Below are 13031 nucleotides of genomic sequence, written 5' to 3'. Positions count from 1 at the left end.
GATCCTTCTATTCCCACCTTTCTGAGAGTTTTTATCAAAAATGGGTGTTGGATTTTGTCGAATGCTTTTTCTGCATCAATTGATATGACCATGTGGTTTTTTTCTTTCAATTTGTTTATGTGATGTATCACATTTATTGATTTACGGATGTTGTACCATCCTTGCATCTCTGGGATGAATCCTACTTGGTCATGGTGTATGATCCTTCTGATGTACTGCTGGATCCGATTTGCTAAGATTTTGTTGAGGATTTTGGCATCTATGTTCATGAGGGATATTGGCCTGTAATTCTCTTTCATTGTGATGTCTTTACCTGGTTTTGGTATTAGGGTGATGCTGGCTTCATAGAATGAGCTTGGAAGCGTTCCTTCCTCTTGAATTTTTTGTAGTAGTCTGAGGAGGGTAGGTTTTAGTTCTTCCTTGAATGTTTGGTAGAACTCCCCTGTGAAGCCGTCTGGCCCTGGGCTTTTGTTTGCTGGAAGCTTTCTGATGACTGCTTCAATTTCTTCCATAGTTATTGGCCTATTGAGGTTTTTAGATTCTTCCTGATTGAGTTTTGGAATGTTGTATTTTTCTAGGAATTTGTCCATTTCCTCCAGGTTGTCCAGTTTGTTGGAGTAGAGTTGCTCGTAGTATTGTTTAACAATCATTTGTATTTCTGTGGGGTCTGTTGTTATTTCGCCTCTATCATTTCTGATTTGGTTTATTTGGGACCTCTCTCTTTGCTTCTTGGTGAGCCTGGCTAGGGGTTTGTCAATCTTGTTTATCCTTTCAAAGAACCAGCTCTTGGTTTCATTGATTTTCTGTATTGTTTTTTTGGTCTCTATTTCATTGATTTCTGCTCTAATCTTTATTATCTCCTTCCTTCTGCTCACTCTGGGGTTTTCTTGTTGCTCTCTTTCTAATTCTTTGAGTTGTAGAGTTAGATGATTGACTACCATTTTTTCTTGTTTTTTGAGATAGGCCTGTAGAGCTATAAACTTCCCTCTCAGGACTGCTTTCATTGTGTCCCAGAGGTTTTGGATTGTTGTGTTTTCATTGTCATTAGTGTCCAGGATGTTTTTAATTTCTTCTTTGATGTCATCGGTAACCCAATCAATATTTAATAACATGCTATTCAGCTTCCAAGTGTTTGAGTATTTTGGGTTGTTTTTATTGTAGTTTATTTCTAACATTATGCCATCGTGGTCTGTGAAGAAGCTTTTTATGATTTCAATCTTCTTGAATTTGTGGAGACTTTGCTTGTGACCCAATATGTGGTCTATTTTTGAATATGTCCCATGAGCACCTGAGAGGAATGTATATTCCGCAGCTGTGGGGTGAAGTGTTCTGAAGATGTCAATTAAGTCCATCTGATCTAGTGAGTCATTTAGGATTGCTGTTTCTTTGCTGAGTTTTTGTCTAGCGGATTTATCCAGTGATGTCAGTGGTGTATTAAAGTCCCCTACTATGATTGTATTGTTGTCGATCTCTCCCCTGATATCTTCCAGAAGTTTTCTTATGTATGTGGGTGCTCCTGCATTGGGTGCATATATGTTTACCAGGGTTATATCTTCTTGTTGTATTGATCCCTTTAGTATTATGAAGTGGCCTTCCTTATCTCTGGTTATGGCCTTCACTTTGAGATGTACTTTGTCAGATATAAGTATTGCTACCCCAGCTTTCTTTTCCTTTCCATTTGCGTGAAAGATATTTTTCCATCCCTTCACTTTCAGTCTGTGTGAGTCCCTTCTAATGAGGTGGGTCTCTTGTAGACAGCAGATGTATGGGTCATGTTTTTTTATCCATTCAGCCACTCGATGTCTTTTGGTTGGAGCATTTAGTCCATTTACATTTAAAGTTATTATTGAAAGGTATTTGTTTGTAGCCATTTCTTTTTGTGTGTGTGTGTGTGGCTGTTTTCTTTCTGAGCTTGATATTTCTTCTTTTTACACCAGTCCCTTTAGCATTTCTTGCATGGCTGGCTTGGTGGTGATAAACTCCCTTAGCCCTTTTTTGTCTGTGAAGCTTCTTATTTCCCCTTCAATTTTGAATGATAGCCTTGCTGGATAGAGTATTCTTGGATTCAGTCCTTTGCTTTGCATCACTTTGTAGATTTCCGTCCATTCTTTTCTGGCCTGATGTGTTTCTGTTGAGAAATCATTTGATAATCTAATGGGAGATCCCTTGTATGTTACTTTCCGTCTCTCTCTTGCAGCCTGTAAGATTCTCTCTTTATCCTGAACATTTGCCATGGTAATTATGATGTGTCTTGGTGTGGGTCTTTTCGGGTTCACCTTGTTTGGGACTCTCTGGGCTTGTGTGACTTTTTTCTTCCCCACCTCAGGGAAGTTTTCTGATATTATTTCTTCGAATAGGTTTTCTAATCCATGTTCATCTTTCTGTTGTTCTGGCACCCCTATTATTCGTATGTTGTTTCGTTTCATGTTGTCCCAAAGCTCCCTTAGGCTCTCCTCCTGTCTTTTAATTTTTTTCTCCATTTGCCGTACAGTTTGAGTGTGTTTTGCTTCCTTGTCTTCTAATTCACTAATTCGGTCCTCCGCTTCTCCCAGTCTACTGTTGATACTTTCAATGGAGTTTTTTATTGAAGCTATGTCACTCTTCATTTCTTCTTGGGACTTACTTAAGTTGTTGATTTTTTCATCTGTTTCTTCTAGCTTCTTGCATAAGTAGTTGAGTTTTTCATCTGTTTCTTCTTGCTTCTTGAACATGTGGTGCATGTACTCTAGGAACCTTATTCTGAATTCTTTTTCCGTCATGTTGCATATCTCTGTCTCACTTAGCTGCTTTTCTGGCGAGTCCTCCTTTTCTTTCCTTTGGGGGTTTCTTTGCCTACCCATGTTTGATCTCGCTGACATATGTAGATGTTGAGGTGTTCAGTGGCTGCTCCCTGGGTGGCAGGGGCTCCTTGGGTTGTGGTTGCTGCTCAGACGGTTGCGGTAGCAGCTGCTTTCCAGTTGGCAGCAGCTCCTCTGGTGGGTGTTGTTCACAGCTGTGTTGGCTCTTCTGGCTGGTGGGGGGAGGCTTCACGTACAGTTGCTGTTCCACAGACAGAGGGTGTGGTGATCAGGAGGCTGTGGTGATCAGGAGGCTGCGGTGATCAGGGGGCTGCTGTTGCTTGGATCTGCTGCGTTGATTTAAAGGCACAAAATACAACAGAGCAAGGCACAACGTACCAGGCACTGAACACAAGTATATTCACAATATTAATAACTCCAAATAAAGGTGACCACCCGAATTAAGAGAATTAGGGGATAAGGGAGAAAGAAGAGAAGAAGATAAAAGAGAGAACAGAAAAGAAAAATAAGAAAAAAACAAACAAAAAAGGAGTGCAAAAATAGAATTGGGAAAAAAGAGGGGGGAAAAAAGAGAGCGAAAAAAGAGAATGAAGTAGAAGTGGGGAAGAGACTCCCCGTATGAGGAGCAAACTCCAATAGAACTGCCACTAATCTCAACAAATTCCAGCAACAGATCCCTGGAGATGAATGCAAACTACAAACCACCAATAATATCCAGAGGGGTAAGGGAAAACAGAAGCACAAAAATAGCTGGGGTGGGGTGGGGGAGGGAAGGGAAAAACCAGCAGAAAAAAAAAAAAGAAAAAGAAAAAGAAAAAGAAAAACAACCTCACAACCAGTCCTAAAAAAGAAGAAAAAACACAAAACAAAACAAACAAACAAATTAAAAAAAAAAAAAAAAAAAAAAAAAAAAAAAAAAAAAAAAAAGCCCAATATATTCAACAATCAAGAAAACAATAGAAAGATAAGAGAGAAAAAAAAAAAATGGTTGGAAAGTGAAGAAGGATAAAGAATAGGTGTATAAGGATTTAGAGCAGTAGATTGGAAATAGGATATATAAGTAGGGTGGAATTAGACAGGGGGTAAAAAGAGGGAATTGGGAAAGTCTGGAGCAGGAATAGGGTAAGAGAAACAGGACACCAAAAGGGGAAAAGTAAGGAAGAGGGTTTTAGCAAAGAGGTGGAATTGAGATAGGGAAAATTAATGCTAAAGGAACGATGAAAATAGAATGGAGAACACTAATCCCAAAAGAAAATAAAGAGAAAATAAAATGGCACTTTAAAAAATGGTAAAATGGTAGGAGTAATAATACTGGTTAAAAATAAAAATGTGGTAATTGAAAGGGTAAAATCAGGTGATGGAAAAAGAAGAAAAAGAGAAAAAAAAAAATTGGTTTCTTAGTAAAAAGGTGAAAAAATTAAAAAGAAAAAGAAAAAGAAAAAATTTGCAGTAGTGATGGTCTTTCGGTTCTTCTACTCTTCAGCCTGGTTCGCCTTGGTCCTGCCAGGTATTTAGGAGAGTGTTGCCTGCATTACACTGTTCCTCCGTGTTGTAAATCACAGTCCTGATTTTAAAGCAGGCCGTATTTGTGATCCAGTCTGCCTTAATTTGTATTCCCCTAAGAGTCAGTTTGTGGCTCAACCTCTGGGTGGCAGTGTTTTTGGGTTGGCCTCTGAGGCTATACAGCTTCTCTATCCTTTTTTAATCCTTACCCTGCTCTGTGTTGTTGGTGGGACTGAAAATCCCTCTATAGGCCAGACCCTGGTAACTCCCAGGGACTAATCAGCTTGTTTTAGTCCTTTATCTCATACAGGGTGGAATCTGGGTGTGGCTGTGCTCCTTGCCTGGGGGGCTGGGGGGAGGAATTCCACCCTCTGGAGGAATGGCTGCCCCAGTCCTGGGCCCAGGGGGGTCTTAGCACTCAATTCGCTGCCACCTCCTCCGGCTCCCCCTCTTTCCTCAGCCTCTCCCCAGATTCCCCTCGTCTGCACCTTCACCCTCTCTTCAGCACAGGTGAGTGTCTGTATCCGAACTGTCCTATGAGCAGGGTTCAGTGAAAACAAAGAAACAGACAAACGCCGGCCGGCCGCGGAAACGCTCCTCTTACCGGTCTGGGAAACGCTCCTCTTACCAGCACTGCATGGTCTGGGAAACGCTCCTCTCTTATGGACACTGCATGGTCTGGGAAACGCTCCTCTCTTGTGGGCACTGCACGGTCTGATCAGTTCCTCAGGATGCCCCCTTTAGTCTCAGTTCTCCGCAATCACAAAATCCAAATCTCAAATCTCCTGGCGCCAGCAAACCCGCGGAACTCCTTACCCTGGTCAGGGTCTGTGTCTGTCCCAAGAGACGCGGCTGTCTGCCATGCGGACTCCCTCCGACCCTCTGGGCTCAGGTCTGGCAAACTTTCCTGCCCAGATCCCTGGTTTTTAACCTTTCCAGGGGAGGTCTGCCCTTCCAGGCTGCAAGCCGTCTCACCAGCTGAGTAAATTTGCCAATTCGGGGTGGGTGTTATTAGTTTCAGCTGCTTACTCCGTTTGCTCCGGGACAAGACCTGGGACGCGTCTGCCTATATCGCCGCCATCTTGCTTCCCCTCCCATTTTTCTTCTTTATGATATTTTTGATAAGTTCTTCATTTTAAAGATCAAATTTATCAATATTTTATTTTTTAATTTACACATTTTATATCTTGTTTAAGAAATCCTTTGCTACTTTCCCAAGTTTACAAATGTATTCTTCTATATTTTTTTACTAAAGGTTTTAAAATTTTGCCTTTCTCAAATGTCATCAATCGTTTGAGAATTGATATTTTTGTGTACAGTGTGAGGTAGAAACACAATTTTATTTTTTCCTCCATATCATTATTATTCTCCCAGTTGTGATTTAAATTCAATTTTGTTAAGTAATCCAAGAATTATTTTTATCATTTTTGAACTAAATATTTGCCTAGAGGTTGTTTTGAGGGGAAAGGTACACAAGTAATATTAATTTAATGCCTCAACTAATGTGACTGGGAGCCTGTGGTTAGGAATTTGGGGTGAAGTATCCTAACCCCCCTTCCCTGGCAACTCAATTTAGAGTCAAGTCCAAGACAGGCCAATGCTTCCTTCTTGTTGCAAGTTCATTTCTCATTTAATGAGGATGTCAACATTTGGTGTGTGGAATCCCTTCCTGATTCTAGAATTTCTGCTTTACTTTCTTATTCTGCTTTGTTCTCTTCCAAATGCACCTCATGTGTGGCCCAAAAACCCAAGACTTTGGGCTACAGGAATAGCAATTTCAGTACTAGTTTGTTTTTGTTTTGTTTTTACTGTTGATTCTGGCCTCAAGGATTTTGAAAATCCCCTTTAATTTCCTGACAGCTCCTCTATGCATTAAAATATATTTTAACAATTAAATCAAATGTCTAGGTGTTTTGTACCTTGAAGGAATCTCTAAGGACCTAGTTTCTCATGTTGTTGAAATGGAAGTCTATAATTATTTCTCTTTAAATCTTTGATCCAGATGGAATTAATTTTTAAATATTAAAGGGTGTGGTAGGGCTCTCACTTTACTAGTATTTTTTTTTAAAATCCATCTTCTTAACCCAATTATGTATTGAATAATTCACAAGATGGCAGTTTTAGAATGCAAATACTCAACATGTTATAGGAAAAAGAACATTAATACACATATGGATAAGACATAGTCCCTGTCTTGTAAGGTCTCACATTAAACAAGTGACTCCTATTATTACCATTTGCTAATATGCATTGGATATGATCATTTTTTTGTATCACCAACATCATTTGTGCTACAGATGCTGGTATCTCTTTCTAGATCAAAATATTTACAGATATAAATAATACTGCTGAGAGTATAATGGAGGATATATTAACAATTCTTTCATGTACATTGTTGTATTACTGTGCATAGTAGATGAGTTTCAGAAAAGTTGTATTAAATTTAAATCATGTCTTAAATTTCCTTGGCAAGTCCTCTATTTAAAGGAGTTTTACATTAAATTATTTTCAGAGTCTTTTCAAAGAGTACACAACGACTCCCTAATTTTTCTATGATGCAAATAGAAACTTTCATTTACGAGGTTTCTTAATGCAAGATATACTTGCATAATTTTCTAAATATCCTTTACTAAAAGAAGAAGAAAATATATAGAGACTAGCATTTAAAAAGAAAAGCAAGTCAATATGTGATTTTAAAAATGCAATTGTTGGAATACAGACTTAAAGACTCTTCTTAAGGATCATGTACTTAAGAATTGAATTTGCTTGCCTCCACATGCAAGGCAACATTTTGGGTGATTTTTTTTCCAAAAGCTAATTTTTAAGCTTTCTAGGGTTGGTGCCAAATGGCATTTTAAAAACACACAATTAAAAAAGAAGAACGTGCAGTTTTGCCTGCAGTGCAGACAGAGCCTGTATCAACTGGAGGCTTTTCGCCTAAGGACACAGAGAAAATCACTTTTTCATAAAGATCATAAATGCCGGAAGCCGGTCCATCCTTGCTGCTTGACACAGTCGCTGCAGAGAAGAAACATCTGCACAGCATATGTTTCAAGGGACCTGGAGTATATGGCATACTGTTCTTAATATGTTTGCTCCCCTTCTTGGCGCTATGTGTTTTAACCAAGGTCACTTCTCCGAGAAAGGTTGTTTCCCCAGGTAGGGATTTTTCCCTGAAGTTAGGGAGGGAATAAAACCCCTTAAGTAAGTGCCAGGCGGGTAGTTAATCACTTTAACTACAAACAATCACGCTTAAGCTATATAATCTTTACTCCCTGGAATGGAGATAAGAAATGCCCTAACCTTTGGAATAGAAATTGATAGGATTAAAATCAACTGGGTATAAATACAGATGTAACAAGACAATAAAACACAGAACCTGGCTGTAGATCCTGACTAGAACCAGGCAAGAGAACCTAGCTATGATGATCACCTGAACGCTGCCTCTGTGTCATTCATTCTTCGCCCACTCCATCCACACCTTTGGGAACCCCTGGACCTGATGGGGCTGGACCCCAACACATAAACTCCATTTTTATGTTCCTGTTCTTAATTTGTGGAAAGTGGGAAGGAATGAAATAGGGGGCTTAAGGGCTCGGTTGTTTCAATGATCTCATTGCTCAAATTTTATATCAATCATGCTGTAAAAATTATTGACCTTCAAATTAGTAATGAAGGAATATGATAATTTTGATTATTTCTTATTACTTCTCTTTTTGATTTAGTTCTATTGTGTATAGATAGGGTGTAATTCTATTTTATATCTATATCTAATATATATCTTTTATAGCTCTTCACTTTGGCCCCTGCAGCACATAGTCTATTAATAATTTAAAAGTGATAGCAGTAACTCTTAGGATCAAGTTTATCCTATGCCAGGCATTGTAATATGAACGGCAGAGGCATCCTTTCATTTAAACTGCAAAACAGAAGTGAGGAACCAGAGAATGTTTGACAGGTGAGGGGCAGAGGCAGGATCTGAGTGTGTACTTTGACTTTAAATTATTTCCCTTTATCATCCTAAGGATATTCTTTGCAAAAACATGTAAAATGTGGCCCTAACCGGTTTGGCTCAGTGGATAGAGCATCAGCCTGCAGACTCAAGGGTCCTGGGTTCGATTCCGGTCAAAGGCAGGTGCCTTGGTTGCGGGCACATTCCCAGTGGGGAGTGTGCAGGAGGCAGCTGATCAATGTTTCTCTTTCATCGATGTTTCTAACTCTCTATCCCTCTACCTTCCTCTCTGTAAAAAATCAATAAAATATATTTAAAACAAACAAAAAAACCCACGTAAAACCTGAAATAGCTAGTAAGATGATATAAATGTTCATGTATTGACATGGAAATAAGTCTGTTACATATCATTATGTGCAAAAACAGGTTATAATTCAGTATATGCATTAGTCTCCTAATTTTGTAAAAATACATTTGTGTTTGTGAAAAAAATAGCTGTATAGACCCCTAAATGTTAATAGCAGTTACCAGTGATTTTTAAATATGTTTCTTTAAATTTTTAATTTAAATTTTTGGCATATATATATATATATATATATGCAAGCAACAATTCTAAAAAAAAAAAAGAAAGAAAGAAAAGAAAAGCAGCAGCAGCACATGGCTCTAACTGGGATCTTTGGTTTTAATACCATGTGCTTCTGAACCACTTATGGACTATAATCTGCTTTTTATTATAAAGCCAATTCTCATATGATCATATAGTTGAGATAAAATTAATCCTGCCCAAAGATAATTTCTTATTAATTTTCTATTTTTAAAAAATGAACTCATGATGGTTGCCAGAGGGCAGGGAGGGAGAGAGATTGGGGGGAATAGGTGAGAAGGGTGAAGGAATTGAGAAGTACAGATTGATAGTTACAAAATAGTTACTACCTGGGGGTGTGAAGTACAGCATAAGAATTATAGTCAATAATATTATGATGACTGTGTATGGTGCCAGTTGGTACTGTAAATATCTAAGGGAACACTTTGTAAAGTATACAGTTGTCTCACCACTATGCTATACTCCTGAAACCAGTCTTAATAATAAAAGGCTAATATGCAAATGGTCATCATGCCATGATGCTGTAATGACCGATCAGCAGGAACTTGAGGCTGCATGGCGCTGGACTGGGGCGGGGGACCTGAGGCCGTGCCCCCCACCCCAGGGCCTACCCAGATGACACCAATTCAAGGTAATGGGTGCTGAGTGCGCTGATGATGGAGATCCTTCCTGCGGACCCTAGGAAGCCCTGGGACGGGGAGGGGAAGGAACTGAGGCTGCACCCCCTGCCTCAGTGCCAGGGCCAGGGGACCTGAGGCTGTGACCCTGGCCCCGAGGCCGGGCTGGGGAAACTGAGGCCATGCCCCCAACCCTGGCACCAGGAAGTGAGGCTGCGTCCCCTGCCCGGTGGGGCTTGATAGGGGTGGGGCCAGCCGGGTCTTGGTGTTGTCCAATGGGGGTGGAACCAGCCGAACACTTCTATTATAAAGGGCAAATAGCAATATTAAAATATTTCCTCTAATTAATTCCCTTTTAATGTGCACAAATTTCATGCATCGGGTCACTAGTATCAAATAATCTATAATAATAAAAGTGTAATATGCTAATTTAACTGGGCGACATTCTGGATGACCTTCTGAATGAAGCCAGGGCTGTGAGGGCCAAGATGGCAGGCAGGACTGCTGCTGCGAGGGCTGGGACTGCTGCCTTGGCCCTCAGAGCCCTTTGCACGAATTTCATGCATTGGGACTCTAGTGTTGAATATAAACTGTAATTTAAAATTTTTTAAAGTGAACTCATTTTTGTCTGCCTTTCCTATATTGTTTAGCCCTATTGTGATGGTGGCAAGCTACCGAAATCCCTGCACACACTGGCCTATACGGAGAGGGGGTGATTTGTTGGCTCTTGACTGGACTATAGAGATTCTCAGTGTCATTAGGTGCTAGACCTGCTTCTTTGTGATTCATTTGCCTCTGCTCTCCTGTGACAGGTTTATTCTCATTCTGGTTCCTCATCCTATAGCAAAAGAGTGCACCATTTCAGCCTTCATATCCTTATCCTACTCACTCTCTCCAGAGGGAGAAAGATCATCGCCTCTGGTAGCTCCTAGGGAACCATAAAGAAGCTTCTTTTCCAGCAAATGTCTCCTTGTTTCTTATGAACCAAGTAGGGTTACCTGTGTGTTCCTGAGCCAATTACTAAAACCAGGAGCTGCAGTGATCTTGAGGTGGGGGCAGTTCTCCAAAGGGCAATATAGATGTTGTTGGTGGAGCGGTCACCAACTCGCCCTCTCATCCTTATTGGCTTTCAGATTCTGGCTCTTCATAACCACATCCTCTCAACGTCTCCCCCCCCCCCCCAGTGCCCCCCATTCTTAACCTTCCCTTACTTCATGTTGGCAACAGTTTTGTTCCATTTACCTGCTGAATAATTTTTCTCATTAAAGTTTTTATCCCCACATGAAGAGTCTAACACAACCTGCCTTTGGCCACAAAAGGAAATTCAAACGTTAATATCCATTTTCTTTCCTCGGCTGTTGCCTCCCACCTGAAGGATCATTCTAAGTAAAGTTCTGATTCTGCTCCTTCCCTGCTGAAAATCTTTGATGGTTCCTTGTTGCATAACAGGTAAAGTTCATTCACCCTCTCATTTTAAAATTTAAGTTTACAATTTCACTTTTTCTCTTGATCTTCCCCTTAACTGTTTCCAGAAAACACCATAGTCTTTCTCATCTCCATAACTTTGAAAAAACTGTTTTCTTCCACCTGGGAACCCTTCTTTTCAAAGACCTGGGTAACTAGGTAACATTCTATATTATATACTTGTGCATACGCATGCCCTTCTCTCTGTTATAACTGTTCATTCAAATACAAGTAATAACAATATTTATATAAATGCATAGTTTATTGATTAGTATATTTACTGATCATGGTGTATAAGATCCTGTGTGAGCAGGTGCTCACCTACCTCCCACCTTCACATCACACCCTCTTATTCCTTTTTCTCTTATTTCTTCTTTATCCAGCTTATTCGGGTGACGTTGGTTACTAGTAATAAAACTTTATAGGTTTCAGGTGTACAGTTCTATAATACATTATCTATACATTGTACTGTGTATTCACCACCACAAGTCAAGACTCCTTCCATCACCATTTATCACCTCGATAGCCCTCCTTCAGCTACCCCCACCCCCTGTCCCTCTGGTAATCACCATACTACTATCTGCGCCTATGAGTTTTGGGGTTTTCTTTTTGCTTAATCCCTTTGCCTTTTAAACTCAACCCTGTAATCCCCCTTCTCTCTGATAACTGTCAGTCTGTTCTCTATCTATGAGTCTGTTCCTATTTTGTTTGTTAGTTTATTTTGTTCATTACATTCTACATATGAGTGAAATCATATGGTACTTTTTTTTCCCTCTGAGTGGCCAGTTATTTCACTCAGCATAATGCTCCCCCGGAGTCAGGAAGTGACTTTCTTGTACTCTCTCCCTCAATTTTTCAAGTTGGTGAAGGAACTATGTAAAAGCAGAAACTTGTTTCTAATAGGATGCCCTGGCTACACGAGACATTCTATGCTGTAAAAATTATACATCACCTCATCTGAAACACTGAAAGATGGACTTCCACAAAAATAATTTGTTAAGCATGTTTAAACAGATATGCTCAATTTCTTCTCAGTCATAAGACTCAGATGCAGGAATGTTGAAAGGGTTCTGAACCGTACCAATACTCTAAGCACGTTTTGTGCCTGAGTGTTTGTGGAAATGTTGTGCATCCACCCAAACTCATCACCTGTTAAGTCACATCTTTGTTTAATTTTAAAGAATGAAGTGATTCATAGTCATTTCATTCATGGGAACTGGTGCCAGTTCATTTCTGGGAGTTCAATCGCCAGCTTCTGGAGTGGAGAAACAAATAGTTTATTATAAACAGGCTGTATGCAGAGCCTTCTGTCTTGTTTTCCCCTGGAAAAGTATCAGTAATTTCATATTTGATCTAATAAGTCAGTTTCTGGGAGGATATTCGCTGACATCATTTTTGTTATTCCCTGCAGATTTGATAGGGAAAAATAGCCTGGTCATGTTCGAAACGGTAGATTAGTCTAAGTGTCTTTCTGCCTGTTGTAGCCCCCACTCCTCTGCAGTCACAAGGTTGGGGTGTTCTTACCCCAGCACAAGAGAAATGCCATTGGGAAAGACAGATTAGGAGGTACCCTGAGCAGAGAAGCTGGAATTGATCACAATGCACTGATTTCATCATGTCCAAGTTTAAGTTGTAGCTGCTGTTTGCTACCCTCAGAGACAAGGCTGAAGTCCCAGCCTGCATCCAAAGCTTTCCATAATCAAGCACGCCAGGCACATAAGGTGACTCACACTGCAAAGACCCACATTTACAATGTTATGTGAATTTTGATCAAAGTTAACATCAAGGGCAGCCTTGCAGGCAAAGAGAAAAGGAGACTCATCTATAAAAAAAAGCAACTTCAGCATTCTGGAAGAGAATGGGGGTTTCGGGCCTGGAGCCCATGCTTCTGATTGCATGTCTAGCAGCACAAAGGCATCTTTCCCTCCTGCTGGGGCTCTTTTCCATGCTCTGATTCCAATAACTAACCAGGTACTTATTGAGCACCTGCTATAGGCAAAAAATAGGGCTCTGTGGTACATGAGGATTGATTTTTAGCCCAACAGACTGTTTAAGCCATGAGAAATTAATGCAATGATCCTCCATATATCCAT

This window comes from Myotis yumanensis, unplaced genomic scaffold (assembly GCF_028538775.1).
Source record: "Myotis yumanensis isolate MYYU_CA2020_CCGP unplaced genomic scaffold, mMyoYum1.0.hap1 SCAF_10, whole genome shotgun sequence".
NCBI lineage: Eukaryota > Metazoa > Chordata > Mammalia > Chiroptera > Vespertilionidae > Myotis > Myotis yumanensis.
This window is presented reverse-complemented; position numbering follows the sequence as displayed.